We start from the raw sequence: 14,119 nt of genomic DNA, 5'->3' as shown, positions 1-14,119 counted from the left end.
GTCAGTCCCTCTGAAAGACAGGACCCTGGGCACCATGACACGTGGGAGGTCTCAAAACCACTGTCTTTTGCTTCATTCTCCCATCTAACCAAGCCCCAAGTCCTCCTGCTTCCTAACTCTGAACAGCTCGGGAACACATCCCCCCAACTCCACCTTTGTTCCTGCAGCCTTGGTCTGGGCCAAGGTCATCTCTCACCTGCATTGCTGCTCCAACCCTTGACTGATGCCCCTAACTCTGCTTTAGCCTTGCCAGTCTTCCCATGAACTCAGCCTACAGTGTTTCTCAGCATAGAACCCTTCCAAGACTTCCAAATGCCATAAGCATAAAGTCCTAATTCCTTGGCACAGCCTTACAGGCTCTTCAGGGTCAGCCTCGTATTTCACAGGGAAGGTCCCCACCCTCCCAGCCCCAACCCTCACCCCCTGACATACCAGCACTCCCCCATGCTGAATTCCTTGATCCCTTACTGCTGGCTTTAGCACATGTCATTCCCCTGGCTGGAGCTCATCCCATTCTCCCCTTCATCTCTCTGGTCTCACGTTGATGCCACCGGCTCTGAAGAAACATCCCCAATCTAGGCAGGGTTAGATGCTGCTTTTCTGGACCCCACCCTGTCCCTGTGATGAAATGGCCCATTTGCTCCCTCCCCTCTAGTCCGTAAGCTCTTCCTGCTTATGGACTGTGTTTTGGTATCCTTGCTGCCTCAGCTCTTAAACACCCAGCCAGGCACACGGAAGGCAAGTCAGCAAACACTGATTCAGAAAGCAGCTGTAACATCAGAGTGCTCTTGGTTTGTCAAAGATAAAATCTCCAACCATCCTCACTCCCCTTGACACAGGCTTGGGATCTGATCAGTTCAAATACAGAACCTTTTTGGGTTACTTCTCCTCTCCTTTATCTCTTACACACCTGACATTACCCAGGTTTTGCTTTTCATCCTCCCGCCCTAAACAAATGATGTGCAACCAGGGCAATGTAGCAAGCAAGCCCAAAACAACATAGTAAAAACAGGAAGGATTCCATCTTGAGAATAAGATTGCATTTTAAAACCCAATTAGTTAAAAAGTAAGTTTCTTAACATACTCTTTAACAAACAAATAACAACTCAACCTACCTTGGGAGCAAAGCAGGCAGTCTAAGTGATATGCTCCCAGACCAGGAAGCTGCTATCCTGGGAGGAAATCAGAGAGGTAAATTTCTTATAAATAACCAGGAAGACTAATAAGAAACTTAATGTCTCTTCAAAGATAAACATTTTGGGACCACTTTTTTAACTCTCTCTCTTCTACACACACATACACTGAGAAGCACAGAAAAGCAACTTCTGCTAGAATTACTTTTTCCAAAGTTGTTTCTCCTGTCCATTGTTTGTTTCCTATTTTTCTACTGCCCTCTGCAGAAATGTCTCTGAATAAAATGCACTATCTTCACTGAGGCAAATGATGACTAGACCCAAAGAACCCACCTTCTACTAAGTCTGTAGCTACCCCCTCTCCCAGACAACCATTGTTAACATTTGGTCTGTGTTTTTCCTAATCCTTTTTTCTATGTATTTATGATATGTTGTATACGCATACTTTTATGTTTACACAAAGTCAGGATTATAATTTGCATGCAGTCTTGTTACCTCCCTGTAGCTACCATTTCTCATGGTTGTTCAAAAAGGAATAAAGAGAAAAGCAGGTGTACATCCTTAGCCCTTTGTCTCTCAACCACCTATAAAACCCCTACCCCGGGGCTCTCTTGTCCCCTCCTGGCCTGAACCAGGAGCTCTGTCCTCTTGCTTTATCTCTAAGTAAGTCTCTCACTTGCTCTCCTACCTTGAGTGTTTGCAAAATTCCTTCTACCCTGTGAACAAGAATCCCGGCATCAACAGGAGACAGGTTAATGAAAACCTCAGTTTCCTGACCTGATACAAAGGTCAGTCTTGTAAAACCAAAGCACAGAATGTCTGTACTTCGAAGGTGATGCAAGAACCAGATGAGCACTCCTTTTGCCTTCCATGCGACTTGCACTCTGCTCCATACTATCAACCCCGAGAAGAAAAATAAGAGAATTTCTCCCCCTGCCACTAATTCTTCTTCCTTTTCAGTTTTCCCACAAAAGGTTACACCTCTCAGTAGAATCAGTTATGGACTTGAGATCTGGAAACTGCAATCTTAGAGTGAGAGCTGACACTCTACAAATTACTAATGCTTGTAATTTGTATTATTGCTCCTGTTGTTTTTTTGAGGAGGAAAAGTAAGATCTTTGTTTCACTAAGGGAAGATCTGAGAGGTTTTTTTAACCCTGATTTTTTTGTGTGTGTTTTTAAGCAAATTAGAATAAAGAAGCCTCTGGTTTGTTTTTTTGTTCTTTTGCTTCTGTTCCTGGGAAGAAATTTCTTACTTCTTTTTCCTTCCACCCTTCCTTGCTTCCTTCCTTTCTTTTATCTTATATACACATAATAGAACTTTGGGCTAATTAATAGAGAGTTAGATATACCTAATACCCAAAACAGGATGCTCTCATTGCTTTTATATAGCTAATAGCACCTTATGAAATAAATGTTATTTTTTTCTGCATTTGTAACTTAAGCAACAAAATCATGTTTTCAGCTATATTTGAAAGCCAGAGTTGATCATTTTCAGAGCAAATAATTAGATGTCCCTTCTCAGTCCATCATCAGTTTATCAGTCTAATTAATACCTTCCTTCCCAAAAGGAGGTGTGCTTATGAGGGGTGTTAAATACACAAATAGGGGCTTTTATTAAGTCAACGTTATTATTTTGCTTTCAAATTATTTCCTATTCCTAGAAATTTAAATTCAGTCATTTGAATTCTGTGTCATGACGAAAGACATTTAACCGAGCTTAAGCTTAAAAGAACCAGGCTCCTTTCATCTCCTCATTGATCTTGGACTTCAATTCCCTCCCACCATGTCCATTCCACCTAGTGCAGGATCATTTCTTCAATGGGGAGGATGGAGACAAATAGACTTGGGTGGCCACTTCTTCTACTAATGATCTACTTCATTTTCATTCTTCTCACTTTCTCATTCAGACCTTTGGCCTTCTCTAGCACATCCAAATGTTTTGTGCCATTTTTACACCTGCCTTGTATCATGATGCTTCTTCTGCTCACATTTCTTCCCTTGTAACTACCTACACATACTCTAAAGAGCAGAATTTTTTTCAGTTGTAATTCTGCCTCTTCAAATTTCTCTGTAGTCGTAATAACGCCTATCTTGCCAAAAGGCCATGCAGCTAAAACCTTGTGCCAAATAATATATCTTGTTCCCAAAAGCTGCTTTTCTTTGACAGCTGGTAGGAACATTGGTTATTCATAACCACAGAAATCATGATGCCTCTAGATGATTTGTCGCTTCTTCCCCAAGTTGTGGATATGATTCAAAAAAAGGGGTTTCATTTTTACTTCCACATGACAAAGATAGTGGAGGAACATGGAGAGAAGCACTAGGCATCCAGAATGTTCTATATTGCTCCACATTATTTTCTGATATCTCTATAATGTTTTGACTTTTAAGCCTTACGTTTAAAAATAATTATGAAAGAGCCAGCTTTGATTGTCCATGCTAAAACTGTTTTCAGTATATTCTAAAACTACTTTAAAATTTTCCCCACAACATTTTCTGACCTATGTAAAAGATATAGGTTCTTTAATGAAATGTTTCTGGAAGACTGCATCTGAGTCAGTTTATGAGCTGAAGCCAAGGCTAATGCATTGCTTAGGGAATCTGTTTCCCTGGGATACTAATTAACTCCTAATATTGCATATAAATTAAGCCTGCAGCTATTGAAAGAAGGAACCTAGGGAAGAGGCAAAACTAAAAAGGTTTAGAAGAAAAGTACTGTCTTCTGATTAGAGAAAAAGACATCTGGGGCACAAAAGGAATCCTTTTCTCTTCATCCCAACATTCTACTCTTTACTAGATGTGTCCATCCTTTTCTCTTCCCTTTTTTCCTTTCTCCACTATGTAAGGTGTGATATATTAGATAGTCCACTAGGGTAAAGGTCTCTTCCCCTAGAAACCTGCTCTTCCTTGTCTCTTTAATAAGGAAGTTGTTTTCTTTAATAAGGATAGATGTTCTCTTAGCAGTGATTCAGAAGAATCATTCTCGTGTCCTACCAAATTTGAGAACACTGCTAAGAGACAGTCTCATAGGACACAAGAATCATAGTTCCTCCCTGTAAATTCTGCTTCAGTGGGTTTGGGGCGGGGCCTTGGAATCTGCATGTTTAATAAGTATCCCAGGTGATTCTTCTGAACCAGAGAGTTTGGGAAACACTGCCTCTCCCTCTGAGAATAAGATAAGTCCCTACCCCCTGCAGTGGAACCCCTGCAGTTCTAGCAGGGTAAATTTAGCTCATCAGGGAAGGCATTAGCAACTGAAACTGCAGCTAACAGCCCCCTTTTCCGGACAGCTTTGTTCTCCTATCAAATGTTTTAAGCTGTCATTAGAATAAAGGATTGACTTTTTATTTTTTTTAGTGTGCAAACATAAGCACGCAAATTACTTATTTTAGGTAATCCTCCCCCCCCACTCCCCAACCCCCCCACCCCCGATTTACTGCTCATCTGGACAGGAGCACAAGCACTGGCCTGCATGGCCTCTGGTGGCAGCACCCCTAATCTCAGGTTTTGTTTAAATGTGACAATCCTTTCTGATCCTCTGAATAATCCAAGCCAATCACTGAAACCCATTGTTTCATAACTACTGGCAGAAAGGAAGATGGCCAAGTGAACACACGAGGTAGCCATTCCACAGGCCCTTCACTCAACCCATGTATTTAAAGGGGTTTGTACAGAAATCTACCATGATCTCAGTAATCTTTTTTCTTTAAACAGTCACCCATCCCAAAAAGAACTGCACAGACATTCTGCTTAGCCCTAAATGCACATAAATGTCAATTCCATAGCCCTCTGGAAAATTGAAAATATGTGTGTGTTATTTTTTTTTTTCTGTGTAAGATTTTTATTGAAGACATGATTATCACTATAAAATATGCCTAACTACAAGACGATATATAAAGCAAAATGTTGAAGAACTCTATTCTCTCAATTTTAGAAGAGGAGAATTTCCTGAAAACAAATATTTGAAGAAGATACTAGGACTTCACTCATTTCACACACTGACATCATAAAAAAATTACGATTAAATGGAAAACATTCTATTAGACAAAAGTACTTCCTAATACGAAGAATACAAACTGGGATTTCTGAATCACCAGAAAGGTAAGGTGACATATAAACAATGTGAAATTAAGAAAAAGTAAAAACTGGATTTCTGGATTTCTTTTTGTCACACTGCTATGCTTAGTCCAGGTAAATCTTCTACATGCATGCTTTTCATGGCATCCGGTTGGTTCTATTCCTACATAAGTGTTGATAAAGAGGACACAGCTTCTGTGAAACAGCTTTCCTCCATCCCTTCAACTTGTAGACAGTGATGGAGAGGAACCTTTTTCTTGCACAGCCTCATGAATTGCGCTCTCAGGTCCGTGAAGGCAGGCCGCACACACATGTCATTTGCTCAGGCTAACAGTGACCATGAGTAGCCTGCAGGCGGCACTCAACAGAGACTCGTCTTCCAGGCTCCTTAGTTCCTGGAGACCAGTGGCGGAGAAGGTTTTAATCTTTGGATATTTCTGTGAAGATCTGAGATCTGTACATTTCCTCTAACCATGAGAGCACAGGCAAGGTAGAGACTGTGTTTGGGGTCAGCCTGCATTAGCTGGTGATCTTTACTGAAGGCAGCTGAAAACATCTGATCCAACTTTCAAGGAGGAATGTTCACATGTGCCAGTGTATACAGAGGTGTTAGGCTTGACACCAGATAATGCAGTTGATGAAAAGGAACTAAATTCATGCTGATTTCGTTTAGGTCCATATTAAGGGACCCTTCAAACTTCGCAGAGCTTCTCAGGCTGAGCAGCAGTTTTGCCACAATGTTATTTATCACTTTAAATGGCTTCTACCACATTTAAACGTCCCAGCGCTTGAAGTAACCACACTCACTGGCTTTATAGCTGTACCCGACTTCCCAGAATTCACCATAAGGTCGATTTTGCTAATTATGTCACATAAGGATTGGTTGTCAAAGGGCAAAACACACAGTGTGCCTGCTTGCTAAATTCCTTCATGGCCAAGATGCTATGATAAGACATCATCTTCACCTGAAGGATAAACCGAAGTCACAAACCTGTAAAGTACTGGGAATTCATCCTCAAGTACCTTTAAAAGAAATGTGCTGAGTTCAGATCCTGTTCCTCCTCCCATGGAATGTATTATGAAAAAACATTGTGGGGAGCGGAGCCAGGATGGTGGCATGAGTAGAGCAGTGGAAATCTCCTCCCCCAAACACATAGAGCTATGAAAATATAACAAAGAAAACTCTTCCTAAAATAGAGACCAGAGGACACAGGACAATATTCAGACCACATCCACACCTGCAAGAACCCAGCGCCTTGCGAAAGGGGAGAGGAAGGCCACAAACCAACAAGGAGGGAAGCTCTTCCAGCGGTCACTTGTACCAGCTCTGCAAACTATCTCTATCACCATGAAAAGGCAAAACTACAGGCAGACAAAGATCACAGAGACAACACCTAAGAAGGAGACAGACCTAACCAGTCCTCCTGAAAAAGAATTCAAAATAAAAATCATGAACATGCTGACAGAGATGCAGAGAAAAATGCAAGAGCAATGGGATGAAGTCCGGAGGGAGATCACAGATGTCAGGAAGGAGATCACAGAAGTGAAACAATCCCTGGAAGGATTTATAAGCAGAATTGATAAAATGCAAGAGGCCATTAAAGGAATAGAAGCCAGAGAACAGGAACGTATAGAAGCTGACATAGAGAGAGATAAAAGGATCTCCAGGAATGAAACAACACTAAGAGAACTATGTGACCAAGCCAAAAGGAACAATATTCGTATTATAGGGGTACCAGAAGAAGAAGAAAGAGGAAAAGGGATAGAAAGTCTCTTTGAAGAAATAATTGCTGAAAACTTCCCCAAACTGGGGGAGGAAATAATCGAACAGACCATGGAATTACACAGAACCCCCAACAGAAAGGATCCAAGGAGGACAACACCAAGACACATAGTAATTAAAATGGCAAGGATCAAGGACAAGGAAAGAGTTTTAAAGGCAGCTAGAGAGAAAAAGGTCACCTATCAGGCTAACATCAGACTTCTCGACAGAAACCCTACAGGTCAGAAGAGAATGGCATGATATACTTAATGCAATGAAACAGAAGGGCCTTGAACCAAGAATACTGTATCGAGCATGACTATAATTTAAATATGATGGCGGGATTAAACAATTCCCAGACAAGCAAAAGCTGAGGGATTTTGCTTCCCACAAACCACCTATACAGGGCATCCTACAGGGACTGCTCTAGATGGGAGCACACCTAAAAAGAGCACAGAACAAAACACACAACATATGAAGAAGGGAGGAGGAGGAATAAGAAGGGAGAGAAGAAAAGAATCTCCAGACAGTGTATATAACAGCTCAATAAGTGAGCTAAGTTAGGCAGTAAGATACTAAAGAACCTAACCTTGAACCTTCAGTAACCACGAATCTAAAGCCTGCAATGGTAATAAGTACATATCTCTCAATAGTCACCCTAAATGTAAATGGACTTAATGAACCAATCAAAAGACACAGAGTAATAGAATGGATAAAAAAGCAAGACCCATCTATATGCTGCTTACAAGAAAATCACCTCAAACCCAAAGACATGCACAGACTAAAAGTCAAGGGATGGAAAAACATATTTCAGGCAAACAACAGTGAGAAGAAAGCAGGGGTGGCAGTACTAATATCAGACAAAATAGACTTCAAAACAAAGAAAGTAACAAGAGATAAAGAAGGATACTACATAATGATAAAGGGCTCAGTCCAACAAGAGGATATAACCATTCTACATATATATGCACCCAATACAGGAGCACCAGCATATGTGAAGCAAATACTAACAGAACTAAAGAGGGAAATAGACTGCAATGCATTCATTGTAGGAGACTTCAACACACCACTCACCCCAAAGGATAGATCCACCGGGCAGAAAAAAAGTAAGGACACACAGGCACTGAACAACACACTAGAACAGATGGACCTAATAGACATCTATAGAACTCTACATCCAAAAGCAACAGGATATACATTCTTCTCAAGTGCACATGGAACATTCTCTAGAATAGACCATATACTAGCTCACAAAAAGAGCCTCAGCAAGTTCCAAAAGATTGAAATTCTACCAACCAACTTTTCAGACCACAAAGGTATAAAAGTAGAAATAAATTCTACAAAGAAAACAAAAAGACTCACAAACACATGGAGGCTTAACAACATGCTTCTAAATAATCAATGGATCAATGAACAAATCAAAATAGAGATCAAGGAATATATAGAAACAAATGACAACAACAATACTAAGCCCCAACTTTTGTGGGATGCAGCGAAAGCAGTCTTAAGAGGAAAGTATATAGCAATCCAGGCACACTTGAAGAAGGAAGAACAATCTCAAATGAATAGTCTAACATCACAATTATAGAAACTGGAAAAAGAAGAACAAATGAGGCCTAAAGTCAGCAGAAGGAGGGACATAATAAAGATCAGAGAAGAAATAAACAAAATTGAGAAGAATAAAACAATAGCAAAAATCAACGAAACGAAGAGCTGGTTCTTTGAGAAAATAAACAAAATAGATAAGCCTCTAGCCAAACTTATTAAGAGAAAAAGAGAATCAACACAAATCAACATAAACAGAAATGAGAATGGAAAAATCATAACAGACTCCACAGAAATACAAAGAATTATTAAAGACTACTATGAAAACCTACATGCCAACAAGCTGGAAAACCTAGAAGAAATGGACAACTTCCTAGAAAAATACAACCTCCCAAGACTGAACATGGAAGAAACACAAAAGTTAAACAAACCAATTACAAGCAAAGAAATTGAAACGGTAATCAGAAAACTACCCAAGAATAAAACCCCGGGGCCAGACGGATTTACCTAAGAATTTTATCAGACACACAGAGAAGACATAATACCCATTCTCCTTAAAGTGTTCCAAAAAATAGAAGAGGAGGGAATACTCCCAAACTCATTCTATGAAGCCAACATCACCCTAATACCAAAACCAGGCAAAGACCCCACCAAAAAAGAAAATTACAGACCAATATCCCTGATGAATGTAGATGCAAAAATACTCAATAAAATATTAGTAAACAGAATTCAACAGTATATCAAAAGGATCATACACCATGACCAAGTGGGGTTCATCCCAGGGATGCAAGGATGGTACAACATTCGAAAATCCATCAACATCATCCACCACATCAACAAAAAGAAAGACAAAAACCACATGATCATCTCCATAGATGCTGAAAAAGCATTTGACAAAATTCAACATCCATTCATGATAAAAACTCTCAGCAAAATGGGAATAGAGGGCAAGTACCTCAACATAATAAAGGCCATATATGATAAACCCACAGCCAGCATTATACTGAACAGCAAGAAGCTGAAACCATTTCCTCTGAGATCGGGAACAAGACAGGGATGCCCACTCTCCCCACTGTTATTTAAGATAGTACTGGAGGTCCTAGCCACGGAAATCAGACAAAACAAAGAAATACAAGGAATCCAGATTGGTAAAAGAAGAAGTTAAACTGTAACTCTTTGCAGATGATATGATACTGTACATAAAAAACCCTGAAGACTCCACTCCAAAACTACTAGAACTGACATCGGAATACAGCAAAGTTGCAGGATACAAAATTAACACACAGAAATCTGTAGCTTTCCTATACACTAACAATGAATCAATAGAAAGAGAAATCAGGAAAACAATTCCATTCACAATTGCATCAAAAAGAATAAAATACCTAGGAATAAACCTAACCAAAGAAGTGAAAGACTTATACTCTGAAAACTACAAGTCACTCTTAAGAGAAATTAAAGGGGCCACTAATAAATGGAAACTCATCCCATGCTCATGGCTAGGAAGAATTAATATCATCAAAATGGCCATCCTGCCCAAAGCAATATACAGATTTGATGCAATCCCTCTCAAATTACCAGCAACATTCTTCAATGAATTGGAACAAATAATTCAAAAAGTCATATGGAAACACCAAAGACCCCGAATAGCCAAAGCAATTCTGAAAAAGAAGAATAAAGTAGGGGGGATCTCACTCCCCAACTTCAAGCTCTACTACAAAGCCATAGTAATCAAGACAATTTGGTACTGGCACAAGAACAGAGCCACAGACCAGTGGAACAGATTAGAGACTCCAGAAATTAACCCAAACATATATGGTCAATTAATATTTGATAAAGGAGCCATGGACATACAATGGGGAAATGACAGTCTCTTCAACAGATGGTGTTGGCAAAACTGGACAGCTACGTGTAGGAGAATGAAACTGGACCATTGTCTAACCCCATATACAAAGGTAAACTCAAAATGGATCAAAGACCTAAATGTAAGTCATGAAACCATTAAACTCTTGGAAAAAAACATAGGCAAAAACCTCTTAGACATAAACATGAGTGACCTCTTCTTGAACATATCTCCCCGGGCAAGGAAAACAACAGCAAAAATGAGCAAGTGGGACTACATTAAGCTGAAAAGCTTCTGTACAGTGAAAGACACCATCAATAGAACAAAAAGGAACCCTACAGTATGGGAGAATATATTTGAAAATGACAGATCCGATAAAGGCTTAACGTCCAGAATATATAAAGAGCTCACACACCTCAACAAACAAAAAACAAATAACCCAATTAAAAAATGGGCAGAGGAACTGAACAGACAGTTCTCTAAAAAAGAAATACAGATGGCCAATGGACACATGAAAAGATGCTCCACATCGCTAATTATCAGAGAAATGCAAATTAAAACTACAATGAGGTATCACCTCACACCAGTAAGGATAGCTGCCATCCAAAAGACAAACAACAACAAATGTTGGCGAGGCTGTGGAGAAAGGGGAATCCTCCTACACTGCTGGTGGGAATGTAAATTAGTTCAACCATTGTGGAAAGCAGTTTGGAGGTTCATCAAAATGCTCAAAACAGACCTACCATTTGACCCAGGAATTCCACTCCTAGGAATTTACCCTAAGAACGCAGCAATCAAGTTTGAGAAAGACAGATGCACCCCTATGTTTATCGCAGCACTATGTACAATAGCCAAGAATTGGAAGCAACCTAAATGTCCATCGGTAGATGAATGGATAAAGAAGATGTGGTACATATACACAATAGAATACTACTCAGCCATAAGAAGTGGAAAAATCCAACCATTTGCAGCAACATGGATGGAGCTGGAGAGTAGTATGCTCAGTGAAATAAGCCAAGCGGAGAAAGAGAAATACAAAATGATTTCACTCATCTGTGGAGTATAAGAACAAAGGAAAAACTGAAGGAACAAAACAGCAGCGGAATTACAGAACCCAAAAATGGACTAACAGGTACCAAAGGGAAAGGAACTGGGGAGGATGGGTGGGCAGGGAGGGATAAGGGGGTGGGGGAGAAGAAGGGGGGTATTAAGATTAGCATGCATGGGGGGGAGGGAGAAAGGGGAGGGTGGGCTGTACAACACAGAGAGGACAAGTAGGGATTCTACAACATTTTGCTAAGCTGATGGACAGTAACTGTAATGTGGTTGTTAGGGGGGACCTGATATAGGGGAGAGCATAGTAAACATAGTACTCTTCATGTAAGTGTAGATTAAAGATTAAAAAAAAAAGAAAGAAAGAAAGAAAAGCGGGATTACTCCTTGATAGGATAAAACTGTTGGTAAATCAAAGATCAATGCATGCTTTAAATATCCTTAATGTTGATCACTTAAAGTGTGTCAGATGATCAGCTACGGAGGTACTCTTTTCTGATAATATTCCTTTCTCTTAATAAAAAAAAAAAAAGGCAGTCCCTGTGTGCTGACCTCCAATGAGTTCTGCACAGTGGTATAGAGGGCATGTCAAAGTGTGGGCAAAGGGTCTGTTTGTTTCTATGCAGAAGATCAAGGCCTAGCTTGGATACCCAGAAAATGAACTAAGATACGATATGAGGAGGAGCTTCCGGCATCAGCACTCTCTGGAGGACTCGTGCCGGGGGATTATCATCAAAAAGCCTCCACAGGGATCCGGGCGATGCTGCGGTTGTGGCTGCATCCACCCCACCGTTTCCTGGACTTGCCATTGGAATGAGGAGGGAGATGTCTGGGCTGGTATGTGCATACAGTGAGACAACGAATTTGACCGGATCTGTACTGTTGGAACTCAACCAGGAGTTGGGAGGGGTGCAAGTTGTAGCGCTCCAAAATCTTATGACTATAGACTATCTACAGTTAAAAGAACATATAGGATGTGAACAGATCCCAGAAATGGGTTGCTTTAATTTGTCTGATTTCTGTCAGACTGTTCAAGTACAGTTGGACAATATCCATCATATCATAGACAAATTTTCACAAATGCCTAGGGTGCCTAAATGGTTTTCTTGGCTTCACTGGAGATGGATGGTAATTATAGATTTGCTTTGTTTATGTCACCGTATTCCTATTATGTTAATATGTATGTGCAAATTAGTTAGTAGTCTAAAACCTATACATACTTAAGGTACTCTACAAGAAGATATGTCAAAGAAATAATCAATCCTCCCATGTTTTCTTCCATATGCTACCTCTATAGCTTTTCTTCTTCCTTCCTAATTACAACCCTTAAATAGAATTCGTGCCTCATATCAAATTTACCGAGTATCATAATTCCTCCAGGTGGTAAAGATACCTCAAGACAAGTGCTGGGCATAGAAGCCACAGGGCATAAATCTGCAAAGAAGTAAAAAGCTAACCTTTTCAAACAATATGGCTTCTCTCTCACTTACCAACTTTACATTTCCCTGTATGGCCCAAGAAGATGACTGGTTAGCCAGAGACGGGTAAGATTCCTCAAGGGAGGAACAACCTAAGACAGGCACAGTCGCAGGGGGACCATCAGGTGAGAAATTGGGGATCAACAGAGGTGAGGCTCAGAACCTCATCCCCCCTGCTTTGAGAGAAATTTTTTGCATCCGTGGATGTTTTGCTGCCCTTGTCTAGCCTGGATTAATACTTAGTCCATAGGCACACACCTGATCATCTACATTTGCCTTCTTACAGCACTAAACTATGTTTTCTACCTTTATCTTGCATCTACCTACCACTTCAGCATTTTATTAAAAATAAAAATAATAATAATAATAAAGGGAGAAATGTGGGATCAACATATAAATCAAGTATAAAAATCAAACGAATATTCATATTTGACCTGATTGTTTATAGTTCATAATGCGTGATCAAAACTGAAAGTTTCTGTGATGAATGCCCTTGTACTGTTCACCATGTAAGAATTTATTCACTATGTAAGAATTCGTTCACCATGTAAGAACTTGTTCGTTATGCTTCAGAAAATTGGAGACTGACGAGAATTAGGCTTGAGATGGATTAATGATTGTACATTGAGCATTGACCCCCCTATACTGAATTTTATTGTTAACAACCATTTGATCAATAAATATGAGAGATGCGCTCTCCAAAAAAAAAAAACATTGCAAACAATCATGGTGCTCTGCTGACTTTCTGAGTTTCTCTAAAATCTGTTCTTGATAAAGACTGCCAAAAACTTTGTGACCCGCAGCCCAGTGATTCCCTGAGCCAGAAATGTCAGTGGTGAGCTGCTTGCTATCAAATACATCTCTCAGTGCTCCCTGCAGAATTTCATTTACTACCCCTTCCTCCATGTCAGTCAAGACAGCTTGTGCTTTTAAAGAACAAATTCTCCCCTTGGAAATACTGCCACTATCACCAACCACCCTGGTGTCCACATTTCTAAAGAAGCTGCTTATTGCCTCATCATAAATTCCTTTCCTGGACCACCACTAACTGAGCCTTCATGCAGCGCGGCAGGCCCAGCCCTGGGGAGCCCGCACCCAGCTCCACAGCCCAGGCCTGGACTCCAACAACATCTCTGATGGAGAGCAATACACCTACTTTTAAGGTTCAACCTATTAGCCATGGTCTAGTTTAAAGTACAGATTGAGTAGCCCAGGCATTACTGGCCAT

At 40.2% G+C, this 14,119-nt stretch overlaps 1 pseudogene; it reads right to left on the bottom strand.

The window, feature by feature from the left end:
• Positions 1 to 5,318: 5,318 nt before the first annotated feature.
• On the bottom strand, positions 5,319 to 14,119 carry LOC140850650 (tubulin epsilon chain-like; annotated as a pseudogene).

This window comes from Manis javanica, chromosome 8, assembly GCF_040802235.1.
Source record: "Manis javanica isolate MJ-LG chromosome 8, MJ_LKY, whole genome shotgun sequence".
Lineage (NCBI taxonomy): Eukaryota > Metazoa > Chordata > Mammalia > Pholidota > Manidae > Manis > Manis javanica.
This window is presented reverse-complemented; position numbering and strand designations above follow the sequence as displayed.